General features: G+C 45.8%; 1 protein-coding gene across 1 annotated transcript in view; it reads right to left on the reverse strand.

The window, feature by feature from the left end:
• LOC139749104 (uncharacterized) overlaps positions 1-15,338 on the reverse strand; it is a 593,058-nt gene that overhangs the window by 307,885 nt on the left and 269,835 nt on the right. Inside the window, 1 exon segment of the mRNA XM_071662669.1 lies at positions 6,977-7,048. The gene's annotated coding sequence lies outside the window, so the exon portion shown is untranslated.

Raw genomic sequence — 15,338 nt, forward strand, 5'->3', positions numbered from 1 at the left:
ACCACCAGTCCCCACCTCCTCTTGCATCACCAGTCCCCACCTCCTCCTGCACCACCAGTCCCCACCTCCTCCTGCACCACCAGTCCCCACCTCCTCCTGCACCACCAGTCCCCACCTCCTCCTACACCACCAGTACCCACCTCCTCCTACACCACCAGTCCCCACCTCCTCTTGCACCACCAGTCCCTACCTCCTCCTGCACCACCAGTCCCCACCTCCTCCTACACCACCAGTCCCCACCTCCTCCTGCACCACCAGTCCCCACCTCCTCCTACACCACCAGTCCCCACCTCCTCCTGCACCACCAGTCCCCACCTCCTCCTACACCACCAGTCCCCACCTCCTCCTGCACCACCAGTCCCCACCTCCTCCCTCGCCTCCTACTTCACTAACGCGGTCCTCTTAACCTTTTCTTACGTCACCAGTTCCTGCCTCTTCTGCTCCATCATTGCCCGAACTTCTGCACCACCAGTTCCCAACCTCTTCCTGAACCAACTGTCCCCATACCTCGTCCAACGCGACCAGTCCCCATACCTCGTCCAACGCGACCAGTCCCCATACCTTCTACATCATCATTCCACGTACCTACTCCGACACAACCAGTCCCTGTACTTTCTCCAGCACCAACTGTCCCCGTTCTTTCTCCGCCTCCACCATCCCCTCCCTTTCTCCAACACCACCAGTCCCCTCGCACCTTACGCCATGATAGTCCCCATATCCCTCCTCCAACATCACCAGTCCCTGTACTGTTTCCTACACCATCAGTCCCCGTATCCCCTCCTCCTACACACCACAAGTCCCCCTGTCTGCTCCTACACTCCCAGTCCCCGGACCTCCCACACCATCAGTCCCTGTCCCCTCTCCTACACCAAAAGTCCCCTCGATCTCCTCCTCCTTGGTTAAAGTACCAGCCCCTGGTAGGCTTGTTATGGCTGTCAGTGAGGACCACCTCCCCGTGCATGGACACCCGTGGGAAATCACCAGCTGAGTCACCAGGTCGTCAGCTGGCTGGCTCATGTACTTGCAACAAACTCGTTCCGTCACCTGTGGTGACTTATGGCTGAGTGATGGTTCTGCTGGGCAGAGGCTGATGTGAGACACAGCAGCGCCTCAGGTTGCACAGGAGTGTCTGTGGTGGCATAGAAGTGTCTGAGGAAGCACAGAAGTGTATAGGGTTGCACAGGAGTGTCTGTGGTGGCATAGAAGTGTCTGGGGAAGTGTATAGGGTTGCACAGGAGTGTCTGTGGTGGCATAGAAGTGTCTGGGGAAGCACAGGATTGTCTGTGGTGGCATTGAAGTGTCGGAGTAAGCACAGGAGTGGATGTGGTGGCACGCGAGTGATTAATAAACGAATCTGTCTTCATTCTTCAGCCACAATTTTCCTCTGTTTACTCCCTACACTTGTCTGTTGCAAGTCTAGTGTTTGACTTGGATATTGGTGTCCTTACTTCTGAGATAATGTGGTTGTAGAGAAATAGGTGGGTGTAGCGGGGGGCGGCTGAGGTAAGTGAACGGTGAAGTGGAGATGTGTGAGTGGTGGAGGTACAGCTATAAGTGACATGATTACGGAGGTAAGACCCGAGAGTGCATTAGAGAAAGAGAAAGACTTGGGTACGCGGGTAAAGAGTGAGGGTTACAAGGGTGAGGGACGGGAATACAGTGGTGAGATGCAGGGGTACAGTGAAGAGGGGCGGGGGTATAGACCTGAGGGGGAGGTGGAGGAGGAGATACAGTGGCGCAAGAGGTACAGAGGTGAGGTCAAGGGGGTACATGAATGAGGGGCGGGGGTACAGTTGTGAGATAGGCGAGTCACAGGTGTGTAGAGGTGAGGACAAGGGAAGCAGGTTAACAGAAGACCTGTCTGTCCATAACGAGTATCGGTGCGCCCCATAGAAATAGTGGCGAGAATTGGATAGCGAAGCAGGAGGCACCTCCCCATACACCTCTCCCTCCGGCTCAACTGCTGGCAAGGATAAAAAAAAATGAGAAAAAAAAAAAGTATTACCTGTATATACAGGAGGGGACGAGTGTATGTGTTGGGGGGGGGGGGGGGGGGGAAGAGGGAGAATACTACCGTGGAAGTTTTATAGGAAGTTGTGGACAGGTAAACAGCTGCGTATTAGTCTGGCATCATCTGCTCTGCCGATCGATAGATTTTCAGCGAGAGTCAAGATTAATAGTAAAGTGATTTCTTTATTTTTATTACAGATATCAGATGTTAATAAAGTATTTATTCAACGTTATTTCAAAGGTATTTATTAGTCTTAGCATTACTACGTCGGGGTTACACTTTATTCCATATCCTTTGCCAGCTTGGGATGTTAACACACACACACACACACACACACACACACACACACACACACACACACACACACTCCTGCCCACATTTCTCTAACGTCTCGTTCCAGAATGATTCCAATAACATACGAGAATTTTCTCGGTTTCGACGGATCCAGTGACCAGAAGTAACGGTATGAAGATAATCCCTACCGTTGTTTCTGGTCGTTGAGTCTGCTCTAAACTGAATATGTTTTCGCATGTAATCAAAACTGTTGAGTGTTTTCAAAACTTGAATCAAATCACTTGGGAGTCTGCGCTGTATCAGGGAGAATTGTAGCTCTTTAGGTCATTTTTATTTCCGGGTGAAGGGATTAGTTTGGCTGTTGGCTCTAAGAATTCTCCTGTGTCTCTCTTCATCTCTGATAGGGCTTGGTGGCCAGAAATGGACTGCGTGTACCACGAGAGGCCTAACTAAGGACGTTTTAAAGGGGGTAAGAAATGTGTTGTTTGTTGCCGAGTCAATGTATGTGTCTCTAGCTCTGAGAACCAATCATCGTATTGGTTTTATTGTATGCAACAAGGCATTGTTTACTGTATTTTAAGGTCATTTTGCAGGTAATCGCTCCACGGTCCTTTTCTTTTAGATTTAATTGTGATTCAGAAAGTAATTTATAGTCGCGATATTCTTATGTCTTTGGCACCAAGTTGCATCTCTTTGCATACGTCTTCGTTGAAACCCACCTGCTGCCATATGTCTCCCCTCCACCTTTTTCGTTCAAATCCATCTGATTCTTCAAGCAGTCTTCCCCCTACGACTTGGCTTCGTTCTCTGATTTCGTGTCGTCTGCAACTTTCTAAGATTCCACTGGTGAAGAGAGTGGTTCCTCGGACAGCCTTGTGGAACCCCATTAGACGCATGAAGCAAAAGTCGGACGCTTCCCCATTTAAAACTAGTGTTTCCTTCATGGGAGCCGATCCTCAGTGAGCCGCGAGCTTCAGTTTTATGTAATAGCCTCTTAACGGGTCCCTTTGTCGATGGCTTTACGGAAGTCCAAGACTTTAACACCAGGGGATATGCTGGAGTCACAGTTGTCGTATATATGTGACCCATAAGATGTTGCAGTCACAGTTGTCGTATATATGTGACCCATAAGATGTTGGAGTCACAGTTGTCGTATATATGTGTGACACATAAGATGTTTGGAGTCACAGTTGTCGTATATATGTGACCCATAAGATGTTGGAGTCACAGTTGTCGTATATATGTGACCCATAAGATGTTAGATTCACAGTTGTCGTATATATGTGACCCATAAGATGTTTAGAGTCACAGTTGTCGTATATATGTGACCCATAAGATGTTGGAGTCACAGTTGTCATATATATATGTGACCCATAAGATGTTGGGGTCACAGGTGTCGTATATATGTGACCCATAAGATGTTGGAGTCACAGTTGTCGTATATATATGTGACCCATAAGATGTTGGGGTCACAGTTGTCGTATATATGTGACCCATAAGATGTTGGGGTCACAGTTGTCGTATATATGTGACCCATAAGATGTTGGAGTCACAGTTGTCGTATATATGTGACCCATAAGATGTTGGAGTCACAGTTGTCGTATATATGTGTGACCCATAAGATGTTGGGGTCACAGTTGTCGTATATATGTGACCCATAAGATGTTGGGGTCACAGTTGTCGTATATATTTGACCCATAAGATGTTGGAGTCACAGTTGTCGTATATATATGTGACCCATAAGATGTTGGGGTCACAGTTGTCGTATATATGTGACCCATAAGATGTTGGAGTCACAGTTGTCGTATATATATGTGACCCATAAGATGTTTGGGTCACAGTTGTCGTATATATGTGACCCATAAGATGTTGGAGTCACAGTTGTCGTATATATGTGACCCATAAGATGTTGGAGTCACAGTTGTCGTATATATATGTGACCCATAAGATGTTGGGGTCACAGTTGTCGTATATATGTGACCCATAAGATGTTGGAGTCACAGTTGTCGTATATATGTGACCCATAAGATGTTGGGGTCACAGTTGTCGTATATATGTGACCCATAAGATGTTGGAGTCACAGTTGTCGTATATATGTGTGACCCATAAGATGTTGGGGTCACAGTTGTCGTATATATGTGACCCATAAGATGTTGGAGTCACAGTTGTCGTATATATGTGACCCATAAGATGTTTGGAGTCACAGTTGTCGTATATATATGTGACCCATAAGATGTTGGGGTCACAGTTGTCGTATATATGTGACCCATAAGATGTTGGAGTCACAGTTGTCGTATATATGTGACCCATAAGATGTTGGAGTCACAGTTGTCGTATATATGTGACCCATAAGACGTTGGAGTCACAGTTGTCGTATATATGTGACCCATAAGATGTTGGAGTCACAGTTGTCGTATATATGTGTGACCCATAAGATGTTTGGAGTCACAGTTGTCGTATATATGTGACCCATAAGATCAATATATTCGTTCACTATGATCTTTTCTTCCGGCAAACACGTTGATGGTTGGATGTTACGGTGTTTTTCTCTCTCTCTTTTTTAAGGGCTGTGACGATTTATCTTTGGTTATTGTTTATGACAGAATCAAGGCTAATCAGGTGGTGGTTCGAAGCACATTTTGTTTCTCCTTTTGAAAATTACAGGGACGGGAATACAGTGGTGAGGGACGGGAATACAGTGGTGAGGGGCGGGGACACAGTGGTGAGGGGCGGGGACACAGTGGTGAGGGGCGGGGATACAGTGGTGAGGGGCGGGGATACAGTGGTGAGGGGCGGGGATACAATGATGAGGGGCGGGAATACAGTGGTGAGGGGCGGGGACACAGTGGTGAGGGGCGGGGACACAGTGGTGAGGGGCGGGGACACAGTGGTGAGGGGCGGGGATACAGTGGTGAGGGGCGGGGATACAGTGGTGAGGGGCGGGGATACAGATAGAGTGCTGTGGGTTCGGTAGTTTTCACATGACAGCTAGAGACTGAGTGTGAGCAATTTTGGCCTTTTTTTGTGTCTGTTTCCCTGGCGCTACCTCCTTAACTCAGAGGGTGGCAATGCTGTTTCCTGTGGGGCACGTTGGCGCCGGTGATGGATGAAGGCAAGCAAGTATGAATATGTACATGTGTATATATGTATATGTCTGTGTATATGATGTTATTTATATGTATATGTGCGTGTATGTATATATATGTGTGTATATGATGGGATGGGTCTCCGTTTGTTTTCTGGCGCTACATCGCTGACGCGGGAAACGGCGATGAAGTATGATAATATATATATATATATATATATATATATATATATATATATATATATATATATATATATATATATATATATATATATAAATATATATATATATATATATATATATATATATATATATATATATATATATTTTTTTTTTTTTTTTTTTCTTTTTTTATACTTTGTCGCTGTCTCCCGAGTTTGCGAGGTAGCGCAAGGAAACAGACGAAAGAAATGGCCCAACCCCCCCCCCATACACATGTACATACACACGTCCACACACGCAAATATACATACCTACACAGCTTTCCATGGTTTACCCCAGACGCTTCACATGCCTTGATTCAATCCACTGACAGCACGTCAACCCCTGTATACCACATCGCTCCAATTCACTCTATTCCTTGCCCTCCTTTCACCCTCCTGCATGTTCAGGCCCCGATCACACAAAATCTTTTTCACTCCATCTTTCCACCTCCAATTTGGTCTCCCTCTTCTCCTCGTTCCCTCCACCTCCGACACATATATCCTCTTGGTCAATCTTTCCTCACTCATTCTCTCCATGTGCCCAAACCATTTCAAAACACCCTCTTCTGCTCTCTCAACCACGCTCTTTTTATTTCCACACATCTCTCTTACCCTTACGTTACTTACTCGATCAAACCACCTCACACCACACATTTTCCTCAAACATCTCATTTCCAGCACGTCCATCCTCCTGCGCACAACTCTATCCATAGCCCACGCCTCGCAACCATACAACATTGTTGGAACCACTATTCCTTCAAACATACCCATTTTTGCTTTCCGAGATAATGTTCTCGACTTCCACACATTTTTCAAGGCTCCCAAAATTTTCGCCCCCTCCCCCACCCTATGATCCACTTCCGCTTCCATGGTTCCATCCGCTGCCAGATCCACTCCCAGATATCTAAAACACTTCACTTCCTCCAGTTTTTCTCCATTCAAACTCACCTCCCAATTGACTTGACCCTCAACCCTACTGTACCTAATAACCTTGCTCTTATTCACATTTACTCTAAAGCCAATATATATATATATATATATATATATATATATATATATATATATATATATATATATATATATATATATATATATATATTGGCTTTAGAGAAGATAAGATGTTTTTATTATCAAATTGTATACGAGACACAAATGAAATTCTTTATGACTAGAAGCTCAAGTCACAGTTAGAAAATATAAGAATTATAAGATAAAAATGACAAACTATCACATAAACGTAATTACTGGTCGGACCGGTCGTACCATAAGGACCATTGCGTAGTGCGTCACTGCTGATAACCGACCATAAAGTCAAGAGCGGAACCTCACACGTCACACATGTGCCACAAAATATTACAAGACGAAAAATACTGCAAGTTGTACCTTAATGTTTAGGACAGATCCTCAGTCCTTGTCCAGGGCTGGCTGGGCTTGGTGAACCAGACGATTAGATTTCTGAAAAAGAAACGAAGAAAATTACGCACACCTTCTAAATTTCTGTGTGAAATCATCAGAGATAAATCAGATACATTATTTATATAGAAAAATATAACATGTCTCTATACACAAAGGCCTTTTTGGTGATGTGTGTTATTCTGTGTCCGTGAATTTTCTTCTCTCCATGTATTTTCCGCGCAGTTGACGTCGTCAGCGAGAGAGAGATAATGACTTTATAATGAGTTCACCTGAATAAGTTAAACCGTATAACGGGGTGTTTATGTGAGGGAAAGGGGCGAAAAGTAGGGGAGTGTATAGGAGGGGTAGGGGCTGATGGGGTGGGGAGTTTAAGGAGGGTTAGCGGTTGATGGGGTGGGAAGTGTGTGGGGTTCATGAGTTGATGGGATGGGGACTGTGTGGGGTTTAGTGGTTGATGGGGCCGGGGAGTGTATGGGAGGGTTAGGAGTTGATGGCACTGGAAAGTGTAAATGGGTTTTGGGAATGGGTAAAGGTAGGGTGGAGCAGAGGTGAAGAATGAAGTGCGTAAGGAGCAGCGGGTTGAAGATGGGTAAGGAGTGGGTAAGGAAGGAAGGGGAAGGGATGTTGTACAAGTGAAGGGGAGGAGTGAGTGAAGGAGGTAAGGTTAGGGTTTTATGAGGAAGAGTGAGCGGTACATGAGGGAGGGAGGCTGAAAGAGATGAGAAAGTGACTTAAGGGTGAGGTCTTTGAAGGGTCTAGTATGAGTGAAGATAAGGGTTGTAGAGGCTGTGTTGTGAGTAAGGGCCAAGGGCTATAGAGCCTGTGTTGTGAGTGAGGGCCAAGGGCTGTAGAGGCTGTGTTGTGAGTGAGGGCCAAGGACTTTTGAGGCTGTGTTGTGAGTGAGGGCCAAGGGCTGTAGAGGCTGTGTTATGAGTGAGGACCAAAGGTTGTAGAGCCTGTGTTCTGAGTGACGGCCAAGGGCTGTAGAGCTTGTGTTGTGTGTGAGGGCCAAGGGCTGTAGAGGCTCTGTTGTTAGTGAGGGCCAAGGGCTGCAGAAGCTGTGTTCTGAGTGAGGGCCAAGGGTTGTAGAAGTTGTGTTGTGAGTGAGGATCAAATGCTTTAGGGAAACTGATGTGAAGGTCAAGGGCAGTAGAAGAGCTGATGAGAGTGAGGACCATGGGCTGTTGAAGGGCTGGTCTGATTGAGGACCAAGAGCTGTAGGAGAGTGTGGGGTGGAAGTGGGTGGGGTAAGAGGCAGGAGAAAAGGGAGAGATGACAGGGATTCGATCATGTACGTAAGCAGTGTATTGGATGGGAGTGGTTCGGGGTGGGCGCTCTGGAGGAGCTGCGAGTGGCTGGGGATATACAGGTGAAAAGGGAATGAGTGATGGGTGAGAGCTGTGTAGATGAGAAGAGTTAATGAGGCCGGAGGCAGTAGCGGTGGAGGGGAGGAGCTGGTGATGGGAGGTGGTCCTGAAGGAGAGACAGAGGAATGAACGAGGGACGGGAGGGTGTAGCTGCACAGGTTCACTGGTGACGTTTGGGGGATTGCTTGGGGGCAATAGAGAGGGAGATGGATGGGGTTAAGAGAGAGGTTGAAGGGTAGGGGGTTAAAAAGCGGGTAGAGTGGGTGAGAGGCTGGGGCTGTGGTACCAATGATTTAGTCAGCCAAGCTCGCTGTTTGAGGTGCTGGATGTCCATCTGGTGACGCTAGTAAGGTACTGTAGTCCCAGTTCTCTCCTACTTTGCCTGATGGAGGCCACAACACACTCGGGTATTGGTCTTGCCCCAGTTTCACTGGAGTGTGATTGACTGAGGCCACAGCACATCCGGGTACTGGATGACCCTTGAAATCTCTTCCTCCTCACTGACACCACCATCAAATGGACAGCGTCTTGGGTTTTGTTTGTCCATTTACTCTCTACATGATCGTGCATCTTACTTCTAGTTGATTCCTAAACATCATGAAAGGTTCGCATGATGTGGCGTCCAGTATTTCGACACCCTCTAGAGCTAAGGATCTCCCAGCCTTGTGTTGGCTTCTGCCGATAGTGAGATGCTAGACTCTGTCTTCAGCAGTAGTGGCTGGAGCTCCTGTGTGTCTGTCTGTTGTGTACGATCTGTCCCTTTCTCTAACCGCTTTGTTCACATTTGCAGCATTAAAACTCTCTCTTGTTAGACGCTATTTTATCTGCCATTTTTCCTAATTTCACGCTTCTTTCAGAAACCTGAATAGCTACCTGCCTTTCTTGCTTCTGGCTGTGTTGGCATGTCTCACTCCAGTCAGTAACGGTGACCTGGGTCCAGGGTTGGAGTAAGAGAGTACAATAGCACAACACACGCCTGCTCTATGTTTCGTGGCCTTCCACTCACCCACCTTCAGTACCATCTGGCTCGTTACTCTTCCTGCCGTGCCTTGTGTTCTGTTCTGTTCAGCTAAATGTAGGGCAGTCTTCGACCGTCGCACCTCCTGCCACGAAGCTGTGTTATCTTCTCACCCACTTGCTGGGGTCCTCTTATACAAGGAGGCTTTAATATACATGACAGAGAGAGTGGATGAAGAGCTCCTCCTTCCCTAACAGTGTCGGCGGTGAGGTACTGCTCCTGTCGTGTTCTCATCGATCTAGACCCGCTAATCAGACGTCCCAGTGGGTCGTGGTGTCCCCGATCATCACGACCAGACTTCTCACACGCTCGCCCCATATCACATCTCTTCATTCCCTGCGCAGTCGTGATATAGTGTGCACTCTGATTGGAATCCTCTGATTACACTCTTACTGTGTCTCTCGTCTGTTCTCATATACCCCCTGCAGCACCTGCCAGTCCTTCTCATTACCACTTACCAGCTGTGGCGCTTTAGGAGGTCTTTGTGGACTAATTAATGGAATTTCTTTTTTTCCGACTCTGCTCGAGATGTCTATTGTGTCTCCGCACAAGACTCCTCCCTGTGTGCGCAAGACGCATTATGTCATTACTGCAAGTGCGAGGGAATGGTTCCCTTACTTCTCCTAGAGTGTAACCACCTCATCATGGTGTGATGGTTCATGTTGCGAGTCCACCTGGACCTCTGGAAGTATCCGTATGGACCAGAGACCAGAAGTATCCATATGGACCAGGGACCAGAAGTATCCATATGGACCAGTGACAAGAAGTATCCATATGGACCAGGGACCAGAATTATCCATATGGACAAGAGACCAGAAGTATCCATATGGACCAGAGACAAGATGTATCCGTATGGACCAGGGACCAGAAATATCCATATGGACCAGGCACCAGAAGTATCCACATGGACCAAGGACCAGAAGTATCCACACGGACCAAGGACCAGAAGTATCCATATGAACCAGGGACAATAAGTATCTATATGGACCAGGGACCAGAATTATCCACATGGACAAGGGACCAGAAGTATCCATATGGACCAGGGACCAGAAGTACCCATATGGACCAGGGACCAGAAGTATCCATATGGACAAGGGACCAGAAGTATCCATATGGACCAGGGACCAGAATTATCCATATGGACCAGGGACCAGAAGTATCCATATGGACCAGGGACCAGAAGTATCCATATGGACTAGGGACTCAGAAATATTTTTTCAGACGAGAGACCAGGGGTATGGAGCGTGAACACACCCTTTTTTCCTTCTATCTGACTCACTCCGCCTCTGTCTTTGTACCTAGAATCATGAGGGAGGTGAGGGAGGAGTGGCTGATGGGTGGATGGTAGAGGGGAAGGAGTGGATGACAGCACCCCCCCCCCTCAGAATTTTCCAAGTTGTCTTCAAAATCGAGCTCACGCGCGCTGTAGAAGCTAGTAATAATTATGGTAATATTGAATAAATTTATTGCCATCAGTGTAACGTAAAAAAGAACAGACTTAGAGTACATAGACCTCTTGAGAGCAGAGACGCCTGAGGACCCACGTATCTGTAAATCGTTTACCAGACTACATGGGAGTCCCAGCGTAAATTTTACAAGTATTCAGTAGAGTTTACAGCTGCAGAGACAACCCATAACCTAGGTAGTCACAAAGTGATTTGTTTTGTTTTTTTTACGAAGAAATTCCTTCTTCGCCTTAAGCACGACGATACGACCCTTGATCACGTCGGTACGACACTTTGGGTAAGATGGCGTTGCCACAGATCTGATCCTTAAGGGTTAAGCCCAAGGTCACACGATCATACCCAAGGGTCCTGACGGTTGTGCTAAAGGGTCAGTGCAAGTCGTGCTCAAGCGTCGTGTTATCGTACTAAAGGGCCGTACTTTCGTGCTCACTGGTCGTACCGTCGTGTTTCCTGGTCATGCCGTCGTGTTCAGTGGTCGTGCCGTCGTGTTCAGTGCTCATGCCGTCGTGCTCAATGGTCGTGCCGTCGTGCTCAATGGTCGTACCGTCGTGCTCAGTGGTCGTGCCGTCGTGTTTAGTGGTCGTGCCGTCGTGTTTAGTGGTCGTGCCGTCGTGCTCAATGGTCGTGCCGTCGTGCTCAATGGTCGTGCCGTCGTGCTTAAAGGTTTAAAAACGAAGAGTCACTTCATTCCTTATTACCAAAGTCTTGTAAATATTTGGGCCTTAGCTGTATAAGGAGAACATTTAAAGAAAAAAACGTTTATGAACAGTTTTACGACAAAGACTGGTTTAGAGAAAGTTTAATGGGCAATTAGCGTTGAGGAGGTAATAGCTATATGAAAACACGTGACAGATTTATCTGGTGATGCCAGGTAATGATGAAGCATTACAAATATATATATATATATATATATATATATATATATATATATATATATATATATATATATATATATATATATACACTTGATCGCTGTTTCCCGAGTTCGCGAGGAAGCGCCAGGAACAGACATAGAAAGGCCACATCCGCTCACGTCCATGCTCTAGCCGTCATGTGTAATGCACCGGAACCAGAGCTCCCTATCCACGTCCAGGTCCCACACACCTTTCCCTGGTTTACCCCAGATGCTTTACATGCTCTGGCTCAGTCCATTGACGGCACGTCGACCCCAACATACAATATCGTTCCAATTCACTCTATCCCGTGCACGCCTATCGCACTCCTGCATGTCAGGCCCTGATCGCTCAAAATATTATTCACCTCATCCTTCTATCTCCAATTAGGTCTTCCGCTTCTCCTTGTTCCCTCCACCTCTGACACATATATCTACTTTGTCAACCTTTCCTCACTCATTCTCTCCATATGTCCTAACCATTTTGGCACATTCTCTTCTGCACTCTCAACCACGCTCTTTTCATTACCACACATCTTCCTTACCCTTTTATTACTTACTCGATCAAACTACCTCACACCACGTATTGTCGTCAGACATTTGATTCCCTACATATCCACCCTCCTCCGCACAACCCTATCCATGCTTCCCAACACGACCATATTTGCCCTCCCAGATAAAGTTGTCTCTTTCTACACATTCTTCTGCGCTCCCAAAACCTTTACCTCATCCTTCAGCCAGTGACGCACTTCTGATTCCATGTCTACTCCCAGGTATCGAAAACGCTGCATATCCTCCACTTTTTCTCAGTTTAAACTCAAGCCCCAACTAACCTGTCCCTCAAACTTGATAAACCGAAAACCTTGTTTTTAGTCACATTTGCTTTCAATTTTCTCCTTTCACACACAGTTCCAAACTCACTCATCAGCTTCTGTAGTTTCTTACTCGTCTCAGCTGCAAGTGCTGTATCATCAGCAAACAACAAAAGACTCACTTCCCAGTCCTTCTCATCCCCCACAAACTGCACACTCGCCTCCTCTCTCCAAGACGGTAGCATTTTCCTCCTTCACCACCCGTCTTAGACAAATTGAACAACCATGGTGACATCACTCACCCCTGCCGCAAAAGAATTTGCCCTCTCTTCCTCCTTGTACACATGCCGTACAAACTCGATAAAAACTTTTCACTGCTTCTAGCATCTTTCCTCCCACACCGTATAGTCTTAAGACCCTCCACAAAGCATCTCTGTCAGCCTTACCATATGCCTTCTCCAGATCCATAAATGACTCATACAGATCCATCTCTTTTTCCTAGTATTTCTCACACACATTCTTTAAAGCAAACACCTGATCCACACATCCTCTTCCACTTCTGAAACCACCATGCTTCTCCCGAGTTTTATACCTCTGTAGTTTGAACACTCACCTTTAACCCCCTTGCCTTTATACAATGGCACTATACATGCATTCCGCTAATCATCAGGCACCTCACCATGATCCATAAATACATTAAAAATATTTACTAACCAATCAACAACACAGTCACCCCGTTTTGACATTTTCAACTGCAATACCTTCCACTCCAGCCGCCTTGCCACAATTTCATCTTCTGCAAAGCTTTCACTACCTCTTCTCTCTCAACCAAGCCACTCTCCATGACTCGTTTCGCATACCACCCCAACCCATACCTCCTACATCTGCCACTCTGTCATCAAGCACATTTACTAGTCCCTCAAAATACTCGCTCCATCTTCTCTTCACTTCTTCACTACCTGTTATCACTTCCCCTTTGGCCCTTCACAGATGTTCCCATTTGTTCTCATGTCTTTTGCACATTATTGAACTTCCAAAGCATCTTATTCTCCTTGACACTCGCTACTTATTCTCTATAATTTACTGGTACTCGCTCACCTCAACTCTCTTTTGCCGTCATCTTCCTCTTGACCTCTTGCCGCTTTCTCTTGTCCATCCTCCAAACAGTTGCACATCTTCCTCGTAATTACCGCCCAAACGCCTCTCTCTTCTCCCTTCTTCAATCCACCACTCACTACCCTTTCTAATCTGCCCACCGCCCACCTTTCGCATTCCACATGCATCTCTTGTACATGCCAGCACTGCTTCCCAAAATGCCTTCGATATATTCACCCACTCCCCTTGCTTCATTTACTCTCTTTTGCCTTTGAACACGCAATCTCTCCTGGTATTTCTTCACACAAGTCTCCTTTCCAAACTAATTGTCACCACCTCCTCTTTTCCTCATTCGAATACCTCTACAAATCTTCACCCTCGCCTCCACAAGATAGTGATCAGGCATCTCACCAGCTGCCCCTCTCTGCGCATTTACATCCAGTAGTCTCTCTTTTACACGCCTATCAATTAACACGTAATCTAATAATGCCCTCTGACCATCTCTCCTTCTCACACCACGTATACTTGTCCGTGTCCCTCTTTCTGAAACGTGTATTCCCAATCACCAGTCCTTTTTCAGCATACAGCTCCACAAGCTGTTCACCATTGCCTTTCATAACACTGAATTGGGAGTTAAGTTTGAATGGAGAAAAACTGGAGAAAGTGAGGTGTTTTAGATATCGGGGAGTGGATTTAGCAGCGGATGGAACCATGGAAGCGGAAGTGAGTCAGGGTGGGGAGGGGGAAAGGTTCTGGGAGCGTTGAAGAATGTGTGGAAGGCGAGAACTTTATCTCGGAGAGCAAAAATGAGTATGTTTGAAGGAATAGTGATTCCAACCATTATATGGTTGTGAGGTATGGGCTATATATATATAGGGTTGTACGGAGGAGGGTGGATGTGTTGGAAATGAGATGTTTGGGGACAATATATGGTGTGATGTGGTTTGATCGAGTAAGTTATGAAAGGGTAAGAGAGATGTGTGGTAGCAAAAAGAGTGTGGTTGAGAGAGCAGAAGAGGGTGTATTGAAATGGTTTAGTGACATGGAGAGAATGAGTGAGGAAAGATTGACAAAGGGGATATATGTGTCGGAAGTGGAGGGAACGAGAAGTGGGAGACCAAATTGGATGTGGAAGGAAGGAGTGAAACAGATTTTGAGCGGCATTTCATGTGTGGCGGGGTGACGACGAGAATGGATAAAGGCAGCAAGTATAAATATGTACATGTGTATATATGTATATGTCTGTGTATGTGTATGTCTGTAAAATTTGTAAATTTTGTAAAATTGTAAACAGTTCACCTTATCCACATAATAAGTTTATGATGCGTTCGTTGTCTGTCTTGGACAATCGCATGTTTACCAAATTGCGTCCTAGCTACGTCTCTTCGTTGTATATCAACTGACTGTTATATTTTTCTCTTGTTTCTCCCCTGACGATGTGATTATTACACGAAATTGCACTTGGCAACTTATCATGTTTCATTTTCCCCGTGGACTCATAAGAATATGTATATAGATAAATAGATATATAAATAAATATATATATATATATATATATATATATATATATATATATATATATATATATATATATATATATATATATATATATAAAGAAAATTAGAATTAATAACCCTTTGAGGTAATTAAGCAGAATGTTGTCGACAAGAGAGGTCTGG

The sequence above is a fragment of the Panulirus ornatus genome, chromosome 1 (assembly GCF_036320965.1).
Source record: "Panulirus ornatus isolate Po-2019 chromosome 1, ASM3632096v1, whole genome shotgun sequence".
Classification (NCBI taxonomy): Eukaryota; Metazoa; Arthropoda; class Malacostraca; order Decapoda; family Palinuridae; genus Panulirus; species Panulirus ornatus.